Source organism: Mytilus edulis, chromosome 13 (assembly GCF_963676685.1).
Source record: "Mytilus edulis chromosome 13, xbMytEdul2.2, whole genome shotgun sequence".
NCBI lineage: Eukaryota > Metazoa > Mollusca > Bivalvia > Mytilida > Mytilidae > Mytilus > Mytilus edulis.
In genome coordinates this window covers 20,572,045-20,591,841 of record NC_092356.1, presented here as the reverse complement: position 1 = coordinate 20,591,841, position 19,797 = coordinate 20,572,045, and the positions used below count along the sequence as shown (strand labels likewise).

At 33.2% G+C, this 19,797-nt stretch overlaps 1 long non-coding RNA gene and 1 pseudogene across 2 annotated transcripts; both read right to left on the bottom strand.

Moving 5' to 3' along the window:
- Window positions 1-3,414: 3,414 nt before the first annotated feature.
- On the bottom strand, window positions 3,415-14,036 carry LOC139500582 (uncharacterized). 2 transcript variants are annotated; one of them, XR_011658308.1, is made up of 7 exons: window positions 13,913-14,036; window positions 9,817-9,974; window positions 7,668-7,918; window positions 6,177-6,439; window positions 5,647-5,744; window positions 4,334-4,424; window positions 3,415-3,619 (listed from the first exon to the last, which is right to left on the bottom strand). It is a non-coding gene; the product is annotated as an uncharacterized lncRNA (long non-coding RNA). The 2 variants fall into 2 exon arrangements; XR_011658309.1 differs by lacking the exon at window positions 13,913-14,036 and adding an exon at window positions 13,767-13,790.
- Window positions 10,787-13,331, bottom strand: LOC139501818 (uncharacterized; annotated as a pseudogene).
- Window positions 14,037-19,797: the final 5,761 nt, after the last annotated feature.

The following is a 19,797-nucleotide window of genomic DNA, read 5'->3' as shown; positions in this document are numbered from 1 at the left end:
TAAAAAAAAAAATGGTGGTTTTTAAAAAAATTGTTACAGTCGTCAAATGAGACAGCAATATAAAATTGAGAATGGAAACGGCAAATGTGTCAAACAGCTAAAGGCTACCAATGGGTCTCAAAAGCAGCGAAAAAATTCATTAATGAATATCTAGTTCAGCGAAATGAACGTCGCACTAAACTCCAAAATCTAATTATAGATAATAATACTAGACTAAAGTATGTTTCAATTTCTGATCAGAACTGTATACAATGACTTATAAACTCTGAAATCAATCACGCAAACACAAGTTTCCTACTAGTTTGTTGGTTTTTGTTGTATGTTGCTTGAAGGAAGAAACTTTACAAACAGCATTTCTACAGCATTTCGAAAACTTCAGGAATGTATAATGTAAAGTTTTAAAACAGCATAGACGGATCCAAAATGGGTGGGGGGCTTTGTGGAAAAAACGGTAGTTGATTATATAGCGAATCAATGAGGCGTGACTGGAGCAGCCCCCCTTTTATGTCAGTCAGAGGGCCGCCTCTGTAAAACTAGGTTCACACTGCCGATCAGATCAACTCGATCAAGCCCGATCAAGACAAATTACGTGATCGGGAGACTGGTCTGACTCAATCGACAAGGATGTTCGGAATAGTCTACCCTACTCGTCATCGATCTGACTATCTACCCGAGACTTTTTGACATTTCAAAAACAATCGAGTAAGGACCCAGAAGCAAGTCACTCGAGAGGAGATCGATAATTCGTTGAGTAGCGGTCGAATTGACCGGGAAAGGATCGTGTAGAGATCAAGTTTGGTCGGAATACAACAAAATTTCCGATCAGTTCTCGATCATTTCGACCTTTGCTCGACTAATGTCCGATCATTCCCAGATTAACTCGACCAAAGTCCGATCGCTTCCAGATCACTGCGACTTCTATATTTATTTTACCCCAGACCAACTCGACCAATACCCGATCCCTTCGCGACAACATTCGACAACTCTTCGATCTCTTCTCGCCCATACACGAGAACACATGACTGCTACACGATTCTCTAAACGTTTGTGCAGATCTGATTAACTCTCATAACTCTGTCTCCGCAAAATCATATTGGCAACATCATATTTAATTGTACAAAAATTCCTCTATGTACAGTACGTGTATTTACTTTTGCAAGGAGAGGTTACATTTTAAAAGAGAGGCAAAAGACACCAAAGGAACAATCAAACTCAAAGGTCGAAAACAAAGTGACACAGCCATAGCGAAATACGGTAACCGACGAGAAGACAGTCCACATAACATAGAAAACTAAAAACTTAGCAACACGTAACCCAACAAAAAACCTGGGATGAACTCAGGTGTTCCGGAAGGGAAGAATATCCTGCAATGTTGGCACCGGCTGATTTTTCAAATATGAAAGTAATTGTGCAATAATATTCATTATTTAATTTAGACTGCTGACGACTAAGTTATCTTTCAAAGTTGGTTTATAAGAAAATCGATCAAGATTATATTTACCTGTTTTATGGGCTATTTTCTGTTTTGTCTGTCCGTATTTTCCGTTTGTCCAGAAATGTTTGTACTAATAAAAACATAGAAGATGCAGTACAATTGCCAACGAGACAGCTCTTCACAGAACACCAAATGACATAGACATGATTAATAACAACTATAGGTCAAATTACTGTCAATTTTTGTTTCATTCGAACCTTTTTTACGTAATTTCACACAAAAAGGAGACACATATTTTTTTTTTATTTGGAGCGAATTTCGTTCTTACACTAACGATACCAACAGTTCAGCGTGCACAAGTTTTGATCATTTGTTTCTAACATACTTTTGCAAAGTTTGCATAAACTTTGACAAACTATACACTCGCTGCTAATGCGTCTTCTGTTTGTCGTTTTGTTAGTTTAAACGATGGATTTCTTTCTAACTTTAACATTAAATCAATTATCTAAACGTGTTCTTGCTTGTCATAACTCAAAATGTTGTCTAAAATTACTCAAAAAAAGAACCTTACAACTACCATTACATATCAGTGTCCACTATGAGAAAGTTTTTGTAAGCATTGGGTTCCTCTTTGTTAAGTTAGTGCAAGTCTCTCATACTGCCACATGTGGTCGGCGTGTCAGCCACTGCCTCACTTAGATTTCTCGGCGCCCTTTGCTGTCTACATCTGCTTGTTCGTCTTCTTTTCACTCTCCAAGCTCCGTTACAGCTATTTACCTGTCTCTCTGAGCTCTTATCACCTTGCCCACAAATCCAATTGCTTTTTTTCTATATAGATATTTTAAATGTATGATTTTATTCTGACCTTCTACTGAAATAACCAAATATACGGAAATGTATCCATGGGACACTGATAATACCCCAGCTAGCATATATAACATTATAAATGGTCATAACTCAAGAACGGCCACCCAAATTTGCATTTGAACTTTGTTTTATGGAAATAAGCATTGTGTATACGGCGTTTCATAAAAATTTGGTTGAGGCTAAATAAAATTAGAGAACGGAAACTAATATTGTTGGGACGTACGCACAAACGTACGGACGGACAAGGGTAACACGTAATGCCCACTCCGAAGCGGCGAGGAATAAAAGTTTAGGACGTTTTTATACTAAAATTGTGCATATTCGACCAATTCCCGATTAATTTATCCCTACGAACCATATACGATGAGGTCGATCTGGTCTGGTCGAGATCACACCGAGATCGTGAAAAAAATGATTTGGTCTAGTTAGTGGAGTAAATATCGTGTAAAGATCGTGAGTTGATCGGAATTATCGAATAAGTATTCATTTTGTTGTCGGGATGGAGTCCTGGGCTGTGTCAACGAAGCTGTCCTAGGACTAGGACATGTCTTAGGATGGTCTTAGGACACGTCTTAGTCCTTAGTCAGGTTAACGAAAGTCTCCTAAAATAAGTAATGTCCTAAATTTGGTCCTAAAGTTAGGACATACAAATAGGTGTCTTAGGATAGTCTTAATAGGTTAAAATGTCCTAAAACGTAATAAAAACAACAAATATGGCATAAACTCAATACTAAAAATACATACATGTATTCAATATTAAACTATCATACTGTTATGAGAATTAAATTAATACAACAATTTGTTTTTCAATTTTTGTTAAAGATTTGACTGTTTTACATTAGATTATTTCGTGTTGCCTTTTTTGAAGCCTAAAACAAACAAACATTAAAGCAACATTTTTGCGACTAACTAAAAACGGTGCAATATTAAATTAAAAATGGGGAAAATATGACTTTTTTTGTAACTAATCCTCATTCGAGACATGTAATGAAATCGAGTGGACCTAAGGACAAAACTAGTTCATCGACTAAAATTGCAGCACGAATAAATATCGCATATAACAAAGTTTCGTGACTATTTACTTTTGTTTTCGTATTAAGGTTCCGCTAAAGTCAAATTTCAGTAAAACTTTATTGTCAATTTATTAATTATTTGAGGAACAAAGATTACCATATCATATATCAAAATCTTCGTTGTGGTGTGTAGAATACATATATAACAAAATTAAACACTTCAGCATGTATATAAGTCTAATAAGTCATTCAGAATAGAGGCACACTTTGAATAAATCCACAGCATTTCCATGTACACAAAATTCTGAAAAATATGAATAAAACTATAGAGAATAGGAATTTCTAGTACAAGCTATTATTTATTTTGAATAAAATGCAACCATAAAAGCATGTTTGGCCATTAAAACTTTTCTTTCATAAAATAAAATAGTCGGCCATATTTGATAAGGAACTACTTTTTTGTGAAAAGTATGGAGGGCAATATTGTGAAAACTAGTATATATTAATATAAATGTTTTAGAAATAAAATGAACACACTATACAAACATTGATGTAAATAGAAATAGGAAGATGTTTTTTTTCAAAATTACATGTTTCAAAGACTTCAGTGCTTTTAAAATTTTAAACCAGGTTTTTGAAAAAAAGGGGGGAGTTATGTTACATATATATATAAGAACCTCATCTACACAGAATAAAAAAATTACTTTGTTACCATGGGCAAATTAAATTAATTACAGCTTCATAAATTTTAGCTAGGAAAGATAGGTATTTTGCTATTTTCCTCACCAGTACTACACTATGTCCACCCTTGGTCCCTTCATGTATTCCAACATTTAAAGTCAGATTGAAGAAATAATTCAGCATATATTCTAGAGTATATTGTTTTGTATGACCTTCTTTTATTTGCTTCAACGTTTTGTACCTGATATTTAAAGCTTAAATCACAAAAAAAGGTTTCAAATGGCTAAAGATATATATTTCCCAGGTTGGTGTTCTTTTTTATAGATTGTATATTTACCTAGTTCTGGGCAGAGTATCTATAAGTGACGTATTGCCTCCAACAAGTGCTACCAAAAAAGAATTTCTTTTCATCTGAGAATTCCAGCTTCCTGAAAGTTTCAAAGACTATTCAGATTAAGAAACAAAAAAGTTTTAATACATATATAATTAATTAGTGTGTTTAAGTTATATTCTTAGACATTTATATAATTTTAATTCAGTAACTGTATCAGTTTATTTGCACAATCTGATCCACACCTAAATTGATTGAATGTTGATTGTTGCTTTTTTTATACATTATATATATATAAAACAGATATGGGTGAAGGAATCAAGACATTACCAACTCCAAAAATGCAATACAAAAAAGAAATTGAGAGCTAACTTCAACAGAAGATATATTTCTGATCTGTTTAAGTGAGCTACAAGATCACCTCTTCAACATATGGTGCTTGCTTTGGGTATCTTTATACACAATAACCAAGTATAATCAAGTCTTTATGTCAACATCATAATGAAAAGAATGAAACATATGTCTTTGTCAGCTAAATTTTGCCAATACCACGATTTATTCTGTGCCCACAAAAATTGAAGGTACCTTTTTTTTTTTTTTAACAAACTATAAAGGTCATGTGTTTCTCTGACTGTGTGACTGTTTATGATGTGTATTGATTGATAATTGCGTCTTAGATGCATGATTTTTGTTTATTCATTGTCAGTGGCTTGTAACTAGCTGTCAGTAACTGCTTGTACTTTCGGATCAGTATTTAGTGTCTTTTTAGTTGTTGGGATGTACAATTAAACTCCAACATCCTCTCTGTGTTTTTGTTGGATGTATTTCTATTTGTATCCATCTGATGAGCTAAGCTTTTTTCTATTGATTTGTATAGTTCATGCTTATGTTGTATTGTTACTCTACTGTCTCAGGTTAGGGAGAGTGTTGGGATCCAGCTAACATGTTTAACCCAGCTGCATTCTGTATGTATGTGTCTCCAAAGTCAGAAGCCTGTAATTCAGTGGTTGTCTTTTGTTTTAATGTGTTACATATTTGTTTTTCCTTCAATTTTGTACATAAATAAGGCCATTAGTCTTCTCATTTTATTTGTTTTAAATTTGTCGGTTCAGGGCCTCTTATAGCTGACTATGCAGTATGGGCTTGGCTCATTGTTAAAGGCTGTATGGTCATATATAGTTGTTAATTTTTGTGTCATTTAGTCATTTGTTGAGTGTTGTCTCATTGACAATCATACTACATTTTCTGTTTATACATAACTACAAAGCTAATCATGATCATTGTTCAATAATTGGAACTTTAAAAAATTACAAACTTACTATTTCAAAGTTATCATTTAACAATATCTGTAATAGTTCACAGTCACTTGCTCTTGGACAAAAGACATTATTTTGAAAAGCAGAAAACAAAATGTCAGCTGAAAAATATTAAATAAAAACAGTCATATCTCATGAATACACATTATAAGATAGACAATAGTCCTTTTATAAAATTATATAAAATGTATATATACATCATTTTGAACATGGATTTCTTTTTTTATTGAATTCTCTTCTTTTTTACATCTGTAATTCACAATAAGTAATACAGTACCTAAAACAAAGATGACTGATTTAACATGAAGATGATTTCCTTACATTATGTTTTGAATTTGCCTATGGACATAGCATTATTCAATTTCCAAGGACCATAACTCTGTAGATGGAAATCATTACCCGAAAGTAGGTTTTATTTTATAAAGGAACATAACTCCATGAAAGCAATATTTGTCAACATTTGAAATGGTGTTTGTGTAATTTGCAGCTTGCATTTTTTATTTAATACAATAAAATAAGGTTAATCTACGTACCTCAAATGTGTATAATGATTGATTTTTTTATTGTAATGCAGATCATTGGTCATAAACTGTAAATGAAATTCCTCAGTCAACAATAAGGTGAAACTGATTGTGATACAATAATTGCAATTTTATCACAATGTCTATAATAATCCAAGTGTTCATCAAATATAACAGCCTTCATTATACACTTATTTCAGATTCAAAAGTTGAAAACAGATAGGCAATTCCAAATCCATCTCACAGGAAATCATAATCAGTCATGTCAGTACAACCTTCAAATAAAATATAGTAATATATGAAATAATTGCATTGTATTATCAAAAATATATGTTGAAGTTCATTTGAAACATTCAAATTGCAATTTGATAAGACAAAATTTACCATCTATAATAAACAGGTATTGAAATTTTTATCATGGTATCTTCTTTATGATATCCTAAATAAAAGTAACAAATATCTATAATAGTTTATTTAAGAATTGAATGCTTCTTTTTGTAAATTTATTGGGGTGTAAAAGCGTTGACCAAAGTACATTTTGTATAAAGCGCGGAAGCGCTTCATTCTAAAAATGTACGCACGGTCAACGCTTTTACATCCCTATAAAGTTACAAAAAGAAGCATTCAATACTTATAATTACATTTTTTAGCTATGGTCATGAAAACACGAATTTTATATGTTTTATTATTTAATTCACCTGTGCACTTTATTGTTGGAGCACGTGATATCATGAGTGAAAGTTGTATTGAGCAATGCAACTGCTTACGGAATAACACGGGATGTGCAGTTAGCCAATCAGAATAAAATATTATAATGAAACATACATCTAATGTAATTATTTCATAATATAAATGACTGATAATGTAGAACTAGAAAATATATTATGAAAGAATCAAATCTTGCTCTCACAATTTTTGGATGACCATCCGTACTACATGAAATGAAATAAGAATGTGTCTCAAGGATTCTAATGCTCCTGCTGTGTTACTTTAAAACTGTTCGTGGGATATTTCTAAAAGTCAAACATGATATGTGTTTTATAGTTATTGTCGCAATTTTTGTAAAATGTTCATAATATTTGGTTCAAACAAAGTAAAGTTTATATACAGCTGAAACTAATTTCAAGTCCTACAAAGTGTGGTACAGACAGACGGACAAAGGTAAAACATAAATCTCTGCAAGCAAAACAGTGGGCATAGTAAAAACACTTGATGTCAGCAATATGTCATTATTTTATATCAAAAAGAAGATAAACACCAGGAGGATATGAATCCTCCATTGTGTACATGTAATGTGCATATACAAAGAAGTCATACACTAGTTTTCCAGATATATAACGAAATTTCTTATGTACAGAGTTTTCTCTCAGTTTTCATTACATTATAATTGGCGGCTTTAAGGCTTAAAAAATTATACTTCCTTAAGAAATTTATAAATGATGTGCTACAAACAGAAAATAGCTCACCCTTATTTCAATAATGGCGAGATAAAAATGTGCATACCTGGCATGTATCATAAGTCACAAAATTGAACAGAACCAGAATGATAATCTGCAACTAAATGGTCAATTTCATAAACATCATCATCTCCATCAAACAACACTTCATAGACTGCATTCAATTTTCCATCTGTCCCTTTAAGTAATGAAACAACTGTTCCTTTATACCATTCCTTATGGTTTGCATCCTCGTCAATTATCCACTGTTGTTTAATGCTACGTCCAACAAATTTGGTCTGTTTCTGCCTTCCTCTCCTAAATTAAAAATCACTAACTAAATTAAAACAACAAGTTACTTAGATGTTCTTTTAATATATAAAATTGAGAATGGAAATGGGGAATGTGCCAAAGAGACAACAACCCGACCATAGAAAAAAACAACAGCAGAAGGTCACCAACAGGTCTTCAATGTAGCGAGAAATTCCCGCACCCGGAGGCGTCCTACAACTGGCCCCTAAACAAATATATACTAGTTCAGTGATAATGAACGCCATACTAATTTCCAAGTTGTACACAAGAAACTAAAATTAAAATAATACAAGACTAACAAAATATCTATTTTTAAAAAAGGTATACATGTACATTGTATTAGATATTTAGATGCAATACATATCTCATCTATATAGTAAGAGAGATGTACTATATAGTGTAAACGTACTAATGACTTACATAATACAAATGTGTTTTTCGTTTTGTACATACATGTGGTGTACAAGACAATCACATGATCATTTCCCGACATGATTTTGGGTTTTAACTATATATATATATATATATATATATATATATAATTATGTTTATATTGAAATGGTATAAATTAATTAATATTTATATGAATATGGGTAAATGTACATCTTTAATGTACATTGTACCACTTTTTAATAATGAATATATTGGAAAAAAATTTAATAAAACAACAATTGTCAAATATCTTATTCTTGTCAAAGAAACGCACCCAGGGTTGGCAAAGTATTACCCACCCGGGAATTCCCGGGCGGGAAAACCCGGGTTTTCCCGGGCTGGGCAATACTCCCAGAAATGGGTAATAGTGGGCATTACTGGGCAATATGATTTTTTAAGCTTATTTTAACACCAAATAGTAAAGACTTGTTATAGTTTCATAGTATAACAGCTAAATATATACTTTTTATACAGATAACCATTGACAGTCATTTCTAGAAAATTCAATTTCATTCTCTTCTCTATTAATTTTATATGTAGGCAGAATACAAGATTTGCACACTATAAGATATCTTTTAATTACCAAGTATTGTTTCAATAGTCCAAACTTTGAAAAAATGCATTTTATTGCAGTGTTTAAGTGAATTGTTAATTTTAATTGTTATACATTCATATTGCTAAATAAACACCTTACAGGGTCATTCCATTAACACTTATAAAATTGAAAGGACTGATTATTGTTACATAAACAAATCTATGTTCTAATCTGAATAATTACTTATTAATTAGTGACAGTACATATACATTATCTAAATGTGATGTTTCTTTAATACATGTAATTGTTAATTCTTAATAGCAGCTATATTCATTTGAAAAAAAATGATTTATTTGCTTTCTTTTTACAGTTTGCCAATCTAGACAAATGCTAAACAAACAAAATAGGGTATAAATATCTTATTAAATGTATTGCATTTGTGTTTATCACTGAATCCTCTTTAAAATCAGACAAATATTTTATATTACCCAGTATTGCCCAGTATTACCCACTAAAACCCAGTAAAACCCGGGTTTTCCCAGTATTTCCCACTGGGCTGGGCATTACTCATAAAACCCGGGTTTTTGCCAACCCTGAACGCACCAATCTTTCGTGATGTGTTGTGTTTGTTTACTTGGGTTTAAGAACAAGAGGTGACCTCTCGATAGCTTGTTATGTTCTCTACTATTGGATCATGTACCTTTTTTAAGAAAAATGTAACTTTTGGATGATGTATTTTTCTCAGTAAAATGTAACCGCTATCTCAAAATTAATCTATATGTATTGTGAACACAAATACTGAAACAGGTTTGACATTTGGTAAGATGTATTGGTATGATATGTAGATGTGCATACTTCAATAACATTTTGAAATCAAAATCATGAAATTTTGTAGGATTTATGGGAAACTAGCTAGATATAATATAATATTACATACGTTAGCCTATTTTGTGCAGGTTCTTTAGCTTGAGTGTTGGCTGTTTCAGAGTCTGATGAAGTGTCTGGTCTTGGATTCTGTTTTTTCGTCTTTCTTCTATTCGTTGAAGCTGATGTTATCTTTCTCTTTCTTTTTATACTGGTTTTGGAATCAACAAACTGAAATTATAAAAGTTGTATTATAAGAATATTCCATTAATATACTCAGTGTTTCATACCAGCACCACACACAATGATAATGTCAATATAATTGGTTGTGAATAATGAAAATAAAAGCTGTATGATTGTCAAATTTGGTTTGTTGCATAGTGAAAATCTTTACAATATAATAGACACCCCTTTTGATAAAAAAAAATGTTTCCCTTTCATCCTGAGATCTTGAAAATACAGTGAACTTGTGTGTTTATACCACTATTTTAATTAATAGGCAAACAATGTGATTTTTGGTGAAAAATCTTTTCTAGTAGGCTTTTTTTTTGCCGTTAAAACTTTTAGAGTTGTGAGGCAGCTATATTTTTGGGCTCTAGGACATCAAGGTTTATATATATGTTAAAAATAATTAAGGAGTATAATAAGTATTATAAGGGGATATAATTACAAAGTGAATCAAATACCTGTATAAATATAATTGGAAGATGTTTCTTCTCAATACATGCATGACAGAAAATGACATACATGACATAGGCTGACAATTATATACAATACCTGTATACATGTAAGATAATTGGAAGATGTTTCTTCTCAATACATGCATGACAGAAAATGACATAGGCTGGCAATTATATACAATACCTGTATACATGTAAGATAATTGGAAGATGTTTCTTCTCAATACATACATGACAGAAAATGACATAAGCTGACAATTGTATACAATACCTGTATAAGATAATTGGAAGATGTTTCTTATTAAAAAATACAATACCCTGATAAGTTCATTAAATCAAATGTTGTTCCGTAAACAACTGAATTTAAAAACAAGGCTGTTTTTGGATTGATTTCAAACTTAATATTGAACTCACCCATATTCCAGGTTCTCGAATGCCTGGGCTCTTTCCTTCTCGTGGTGAGGCAAGTTCAGGTAAAAGTGCCTTAGTGAAGAAAGCTTTGAGTTTTGGTAGTAGAGTGTTCTCCCAAAGGTCAACATCTCGATAAATTCTCTGTATAAACATCTGATATGGATTCAGTGTACGCACAACAAAGTCTATCCATGGTTTGTGACAAACATTCAGAAGGCCATGGCATTGGAAAAAATAAGGGTGATTTTCCTTCAACTTCAAATTTCCATTGATAGTAATCAGGCAGAAATTGTTTGAATTAGCAGCTTCAAAAAGGTTGATTGGTTTTGAATGCAAAAGGTTTTTTATTTCAATAAGTCCAGTGCCGTCAGTTGATGATGTAACAATCCCGTCTGGACTAGCAGCTAAAAATTTGTTGGTTGGGTGAATAACAAGACCAGTTTTATTCACATAGATATTCTCATTATCTTCTGCTTTCTTAAGCTTATATTCCTCTATGGTGGTATCTTCTTGTAGAATGCCATTTCGTGTATGTCGATTTCCTTTAAATTGGGAGTACAGCAAATTACGGACAAATTTATTTATAGGTAAAGATGGGTTTCGTCTAATGATGGAGCCAAAGTTTGAAGCAGTTATTCTTTTATGACGTTCAGAATGCCAAAGACCAGATTGAGACTGTTGAACTGTTGATAGTGTAATTTGTTTACATTGAACTGCCGAAAGATTGATGTGTGTATCCAAAAAATCATTCTGAAGTTTTTCAAGCGCTGTGGTAGATACATCAGTAGTAACCTCAATGGCATCTGTACCATACGATTGTCTAGCTTTCCTTGTAGTGCAGCCTTTCAGAGATGAGATTTTTCGTTTCCACCTTTTTTGTTTTACATCTGGCTTTGATTTGTGACGAATGGAATTTTTAAGCATCTGTTCGTTACGTTTGTACCTAGCTGTAAAATGTTTTCCTGGTTCTGTTGCTGTACACGTTTCCCAAGCCTGACATGACCACTGCGGACCTTTCCTCCATCAAATTTGGTTCGGATGTGCATCCAACTCTCTGCCAGGTTAGTTGTACTGTTGCTGATAAGGCGGTCAGATTTCTCAGCTATTCTGTTAAGCAAAGTCAAGACATCCTTAATTATATGTTGTTCTACATTACTGTACTGTATGGTTGTACCAAGTCTGGACTCTTCCTGGGATGCCAAGGACGATCCTTCTGACCAGAAATCTATCTGACAATCTAAAAGATCTGGTTCATCAGAGTTTTTTACTATGGTGGGTGAAGATGCTGTTGAATGATGAGAGTTTGATGAAGTACATGTATGAATATCAGATGATGTATCTGTTTGTTGGGTTTTAGCGCGGCAGAAGTCAGAACAGTGATCATGTTGACCAAAAACATGATTGACCGAGTTTATGATGTCATGGCGAAGTCGTTTAATTGCTGTTGATACATCTACTGTTTGTTCTTTTAGTTCTTTTGACCTAAAGCGGATGGCACATCTTAATGCACTAACCAGGCGCACTCGCGTTGTTTTAGACAAATGATGTCTCCCTTTGTACAGTGGGTTTTCAGTAACCATCTTTTCCAAGTTGGAACGATAACATTTACATATATGGTTGGCGCATTCCTCCTTAGTTACCTGTCTTCCCCACCCTGGCACTCCTTCCCTGATAGTTGCAAAAACAGAAGAGTCCCCATCGCCTACCACTCTCATGTACCGCAAACCATGTTTTTCTTCTGCCTGTTTAAACCCTTCTAAAATAATGTCACTTTCCATGGACTGGCTGTCTTTGTCCCAATTCTTAAAGCATGTGTGGGGTTTATTGTCATTCTGACCACAAATATAGCAGTATTTATTCCGAACACCTATGTGTAGCAGTTTCTTAGTTTCTTTCCCAATTATTATAGCAACCCCACCTGCAGCGTTATAGGAATGCTTATGAGTCCTCTTTGACCAACCTCCATCTACTATTACTGTAATAGCAGGAACCTCATGATGGTAATCATTCCTATCAATTGCCAAACGTCTTTCTTCTTGACCCGCTAGCATCATCTCCCGTTCTAATATATAGTGCCACCATTTTCCAATGTCAGTTTCAATTGATGTAAAAGTTGGCTGAGACAAACCAGGTGAATTCAATGTGGCCATTAGTTCATTCAGATGTGCTGGGCCATTGCCAGTGACCATACTACCCCAAACAGCACGCACATTGACATCGTACCGTTTTGAACCAGGGACCTTGGGACTCGTATCAAATTTAAATTTCTTGAAACACCCTTGGCACTCTGCCATCATCACACTGGCTAAACCTAACGATCTCACCTCTGTCTGTAGCTTGATAGGAGTTTTTCCTTCAGACGAAACCTTCATTGCCTCTACACATAAACATACATGCATTGTTATTTCAGATACATGTGATTGCAAACAGTCTAAGTTCATCATTCTGTAACCTTTTGGACTGAGGTCTTTAACTTTGAGTATCCTCATTCTGAAGTTATCACAATAGGAAAATGCGGTATAAATAGAGGTGTTTGACATATGTTTTTTCAAAGTAGTGCCATAAAAATTATGTATTTTCTTTATCTTTATCTTCAAAATGTCTTTTTTGATGTTTCTAGATTTTTTTTTAATTCTGTAAATAGGTCTCCCTAAATGCCTCCCTCTCCTTACTCTGCTATGCCTACCCAGACTTCTACCAAACACTCTGTTTTTTATACTTTTACTGCCCATAATAAATTCTTCTTTGATATTGTCAACACATGTAGTGGCTTCCTTTTGTCAACCTTGCTTTCCATACACGTTTTTTAACATTTTTAAATATAACTTTATTTTCACTTACCTTGGTTGCAATGTGTTTCTTACCCATATTTTTACCATTCATATTTCCATGATTTAAATAATTATTTAATTTAAAAGTAATACAAACTCACCAAAATGACACACGTGTAAACATGTCTGTTTGGTCTACATTGTATTTATTTTCCCGTTAAGGACTTAACTGTGATATCTGATGATTGTTTTTTAGATATATATATGTACTAAACAAGTATTTCAATATATAGGATCAATTCCTTACCAATCAAAGTTCACCGATTAGACAATAAACTGACATTTTCTCAATGTTTACTTCACTTGATCAAAAGATCAACCGTAGTTCTTCAAACCGGAAGTGATTTCTCTCATATAGTTATTTCTTTCGCATCAAAATTCAATGATTAAATCGATTGTTTAATGTCCAAAAACTTAATTCACCTGAAATGTATAATAAAAAATATCAGTACACTCATTCAATTTTGAAAAAATGCTATTTTTGTTATATTCGAAAGTGCGGTGTGATATCAGATCATGAAATTCTACTTTCGTTTTCAGAAGAATCACAGAACACCCAATTCAACAGTTTATTTTATTGTGTAAATGGTAAAAAATGTTTTTAAATTACAGCTAAATATTCTCATACACATATGAATTTGCAAGTCATAAAGTGTCAAGGGAGATCAAGCAAATTAAACAGTTGTAAATAGTAAAAATTCAATCATACAACAACATTGTAAAAATGGCGGCTATCCAACAGCGTGGGACACTCTGTTATTCTTAACTTAATAGAAAGACAGATGACTTTTAGCAAGTTTTAGGTATAGCTCGACCTGCATTGAAACATAAAGAATACTCGGTGCCAATTTTGGGTGATATAACATTGATTTAAGAATGTTCTATTTTTTGAAAAAATGTGTGTTGTGAAGATGCATTTTCAACTTTTAACATTGGAATAGTGTATTTAATTTTAAGGTTTGATACAAACTCTGCATGGTCCCACAAATAATGGTAAAAATTTTATAATTTGACCAAATTTCACCCCTCAGTAATTTGTTTAAGGTACAAAACATGTACATTTGGTAATTGCACCACCAGATTGAAATTTTGACTTTAGCGGAACCTTAAATTCATTTATATCTTTTATCATATTATTAAACAACGTTATTTATTAGAATAACGTTAAATCTTTAACTTTTATTTTGCGTTAATTGTTTTCCATATAAAAGTCCTCCTCCCTCTCTTTATACATATCTATAATACTAAAATTACGAGGTCCAATTTGTCAGCCGTCATCACGTAAAAACGACGAATCAAGGAATTCAACTTTATATACAACTAATATAGTACAAAGGTGTAGATTAAAAATTACACCACTCCAGGCCCTTTTGTTTTCCACGTAATTAATATCGCCAATAATTAGGAAGTTCCGGGTCGAGTCCGATATCGATACCAATAGTATAATCACCTGTTACCTATTACCTTATCTGTACGTTCCGCATCTGACAGGCGCACCACCAAACGGTGTATTCAGGATTAATATGCTATATAAACGGGTCATAATCACAGGGTTGACACTACTAAATTGTCAAATTGTTACCTATTGTAGTATTTTAATCCGTAAGACTTTCTAAGATAACAATACGAATACTAAAAATCTGGACCAAAAATAAGTTTCAATTTGTTAGCGGGCATGACGTAAAACAGCGAATCAAAGAATTCAACTTTATTTATAACTAATATAGGACAATGCTGTTGATTAAAAAATACTCCATTCCAGGACCTTTTGTTTTCCAAATATTTAATATTATCAACAATTGATAAGTCCCAGTTCGACGGGTTCAAACAGAAAGACTTGAAAGCAGAGAAAATTGTGTATCTTATAATCGGCATTACTTTATCAGATGACAGTACTAATACTAAGATAAGGCTTGCGCATAGTTATATACTTTAATTCAGTCACGGACCTGCGATATCACGGGTGTGTTCTAGTAGATACTAAAATACCATTAAATCTATGTCATAGCAATCTCAACACATGTTTTTCAATTAAAAAAATGTGTTAGGATGGTCCTATGACCATCGTAGTTAGGACTGTCCTAAGACAGCTTTGTTTTACATCCTAAGACATGTCTCAGACACGTCCTAAGACCATCCTAAATAACGTCCTAAGACATATCTTAGGACATATCCTAGGCTACTTTCATTGACACGGCCCCTGATGGGGTCGTGAATTGTCGAGTTAAGGTCGTGTACAGTTGGATGGCGGTTTGGTAGAAGTCGTAAACAGGCCCGATCAAGAATTTGGTTGAGCTTGGTCGTGGAAATTTGGACAATCGGATTCATCGAGTTGATCTGATCGGCAGTGTGAACCTAGCTTTAAGCCAATGGTAAACTGTACGATGACCGATGATATTTTAATCTGTTACAATGTACTAGTACTGTTCATAAAGTTTTTATGAATAAAAAGAGATGTGGTACATGTATGACTGCAAATGAGGCTACTATGCACAAGAGACAAAATGACTTAAATATAATGGAATGCATAGACAGCACTCTCACATGAACAACCCTAAAAAAAATTATAAGAGCATACACTATATACACGGCGACATATTCTACTGCATCAACACAGTAACAAACCCTGTATTATACTTAATACTACTACTTATTATAAATAAATAGATTAAAAGTGTATATATACAATCGTTTAACTATTACTAAGTTTATATGATTGTTCGTATAGCTCGTATGTTTCACTACTACTTTGTACTATTAACTACATGTACATAAAGTATGCACGTTCAACTCTTATTTTTCACTTCAAGGTTCAATTGAATGTTCTGTCTTACATCCGACACATGCTTATTATGCGAAAAATCATTAAAGAAAAATGCAAAGTACTACAAAACGATTCAGAATGCAATCAAATGTTAAACAAATACATATAATGGCATACAAGCGTAACAAAAGTATTAAGAAATTCTGTTGAAGTAATCTTAGATTGAGATGATAAGATGCCACAACAGTGCAAACTAGAGATCGTGAACCTCATTTATAATAAAATACAATCTTTGAAGTGACAAGCCGTAATGGTAAAACAATTGCCAATAAATCATTTATCAACATATTAGTAAAATAAACTACATGCCTAAATCTAGCAAAATGAAAAGTATAAAAATCTTGTATACTAGATATTAATCTATTAGATTGGTGTTCAAATATGTAACATAAAAACAAAACGTAATTGAGATCGGACTGCTGATGACCTTCCTACATGTTCTATACTACATTATCTTTTAGGGACGTGCAGCGAAATATAAATAAATGAAAGACCATACTCTTATAACTGGTATGACATGACAAAGAACGATGTCAAGAATAAGAGAGGCATCTAGAGATTGAAATAGTGTCACACTGCCTTAAATGCGGCGCTCACACAGTGCAGATTATGGATCCCGTTTGAGCTCGGAGAGCACGAAAACACGGAAAGTTCAAAATTCGGATTACTATACTAATTGGTTTAAAGTCGTATACGTTCGTAACAGATTCCTACGAATCAAGAATGGTCCGGAGAGGTCGGATAGGCACCTCTGCAGTTAGGTTTGTCTCTTAACATTCCAAGAAACACAGCCGGTTTTGTTTAGTTGGTATACAATCGTGACTATGTCGTGACAGGCTCTGATGTATCGGATTAATTTTGTAACAATATTCTCTGTTTTCTGGAGGTTGTCCTCTGGAAAGTGCAAGATCTTGAAAAATTTGTCATTGCTGTTGTTTAGGCCGATTGAGTTCAGATTGCATCCAGATCTTGCCAAATGCCAACCGTCTTCGCCGAAACCGTTCCGAAATAGTGCCGGGAACGGGATAATCAGGACAAATTCAATTGTGGACACAGCTGAATTTGGACGTTTCCTGAACAATATCTGATTGTTGTCGTGATTTAAAAAAAAGTGTTTACAAAATTTAATGAAAGTTAAAATTTCCAGCCACAGTTCACAAGATCAGACTTTTGACAAATTTTATTCAGGAATGGACCTTTAAGGACTGCAGTAGAGTTGTTAATGTTTGATACCAGCTTAAAAGCTGCTTACAGTTTTTATTTTCAAGTAGTAACAATTCACAGAAGCAGTTATGAATGATGCTTAAACAAACATGACAAACCAATAGTAAATTACACAAGTAGTTTGCACTCGTGGTAGTATACTGCAGTTAAATATACGATCTTCATGTAAACTATGTTATACCTTATATATACATGTACATGCTGAAATAATTAAATTTAAAAATTGTATTACAGCACTAATACATTGCTTGAAGAGTTAAATATAATATAATATGTGACTATCTTACGGCGCCAAGTAACAATACACAAACTATAGATATCTATGCGTAGTCATTAGCTGTTTGTTGTTTTTTCTTTATACTATCTTTCCAAAATGAAAATTATCTTTATGCTAATATGTATAAAAATAAAATTCAGAAAGGATGAATACGGAATTTCGAATCCAATAATATATGCTAAATTATAAAATTATTAAGAATCATATACCAAAGATCCAATACAAAATACTATTTAAAAAAGACTAATGATTATTTTGGATTGATTTATGTGTGATGAATACCACTTTCAGCCCTATTGGCTACATTTATTTTATTATTCATGTGTTTTCACAACTTTTGGTTTTGGATAAGTTACCGGTATTTGATGTTTTCATTACTAACAAATGTACAGAATTCAATAAAAAATCTAAATTAAAAAAAAAATGGTTTTGAACTGGTCAGATAAAGCTCTTCCTATTAGAATGTAACGTGATCAATTGAATAGATTTACATGTGTTCGTGCATGTATTAAGATGGGGAACATGATCTTTAATCCATTCCGGAGCACCTGCGATCACATCTGTTATGATAGGCTTCTTTTCGCTTTGTCTTTAGTTTTTTCAAGATCTGTCTTTCAGATTATTTTTGACTTCTTTATTTTTGCTTGTGCAAAGGGTTTGTCAGTGTCTTCCGCCTCTGTTTAAAAAAGATAGTTTTTAAGATTTATTTTCAGTTAAGGTTCGGAGATATGAGTGTACGTCAGCATGGTATTTACATAATATAGAACAAAGTGTCAAATCTTTAGACAAATGGAAAAAAAAATACAGAAATCAGAAAACAGAAAAATAAGTACAAAAATTAAAGAATAGAGAATAAAGGCTATTTGGAGAGTTAAAATTAAAAAAAAAGTAAACCATATAAAGAGAAAAAAAAAATACTAAAAAAATTTAAAACAATGATGAGCCCTATTCAGACCCACTGTGGGCCTCATATATGTGGTTACTCGTTCATGGGATACATGTAGTTACTGAAACCCCTAATATGTCCTAGAAGAGGAACAAAAGATATCAGAGGTAGAGCCAAACTCATAGATTGAAAATAAACCGACAACACAATGGCTTAAATAAAAAGACAAACAGTAAATTAATAGTACAGAAGACAAAACATTGAAAACTAAAGACTTAGCAACACGAACCCAATTAAAAACTGGGGGTGATCTCAGGCGCTCCGGAAGAGTAAGCAGATTCTGCTCCACATGTGGCACCCGTTACAAATCGGGGCCGTTAAATAGTCTTATTCGGTAGGTCACATTCGTGAAAAGGTCAGAGTATTGTAGTTACGACATAAGGAACATATCCGATATCATCTGTGAAACGGTTTTTTTTTAACGGTCAGCCAACTCGTGATGTCGTCCATAAAATTAACCAATGGATGATTTCAACATCACGATTTGGAACTCTTGGTTTGATAACTTCCTTGTGAGTAGCAATCCTCTAGCAAAGAAATCATGATAGGAACATAGTAGCATAAATATTGGGGGAGACTACATAGATATAGGAAGATGTGGTGTGAGTGCCAATGAGACAACTCTCCATACAAATAACAATTTAAAAAGTAAACCATTATAGGTTAAAGTACGGCCTTCATCACGGAGCCTTGGCTCACACCGAACAACAAGCTATAAAGGGCCCCAAAATTACTAGTGTAAAACCATTCAAACGGGAAAACCAACGGTCTAATCTATATAAACAAAACGAGAAACGAGAAACATGTATATTTTACATAAACAAACGACAACTACTGTACATCAGATTCCTGACTTAGGAC